Consider the following 631-nt stretch of genomic DNA (forward strand, 5'->3'; position numbering starts at 1 on the left):
CTGATATCTTATTTTCATCATCCATTCATCAAAAGTGCCGCTCCTCTTCAGCCCACCTCAGCCGAGCCATCGAGAAGATTATCAATAGTCGGATAAGAAAATTGTTGGGCAGGAAGGCATTGTCAACCAAGTGGAGATGATAAAGTCCCCCTGCGCCCCCCCCCCACTCCACGCTCTGCAACACAGATGTGAAAAGCATGAGGCAGAACACTGTCTTATAATGTTGCAGAGATGGGATCTCTTTATCAAGGCCGGACGGAGGCTTTAATCACGGCCTAAGAGGTGTTGGCGCTTTTTATCATAATTGAACTGTATCCAGGCTAATCGGGGGCATACGTCACTGTCGGGGGGTCGCCGAAACCCCACCGTGGAGGAGGTGGAGGTGATTGAACGCTCAGTTAAGAGAAAAGATGTGTAGTGAGGGACATAAAGTGGGCAGAGTTAGGTAATAGCCTGTGTGATAGAGTGCTGTTGGAATACATCACACCTGGAAGTAACCACTGATGTATCAACGATGAGATGGCGCCGCGGCGCTTCATCCCCATCATGAGGAGACGATGTAAACGCAGCGGAAAAACATCCCGCCTCCTCTCATCTTCACATCTCTGACTTTCACCTTGTCCTGTATTCG

Source organism: Oryzias melastigma, linkage group LG4 (assembly GCF_002922805.2).
Source record: "Oryzias melastigma strain HK-1 linkage group LG4, ASM292280v2, whole genome shotgun sequence".
NCBI lineage: Eukaryota > Metazoa > Chordata > Actinopteri > Beloniformes > Adrianichthyidae > Oryzias > Oryzias melastigma.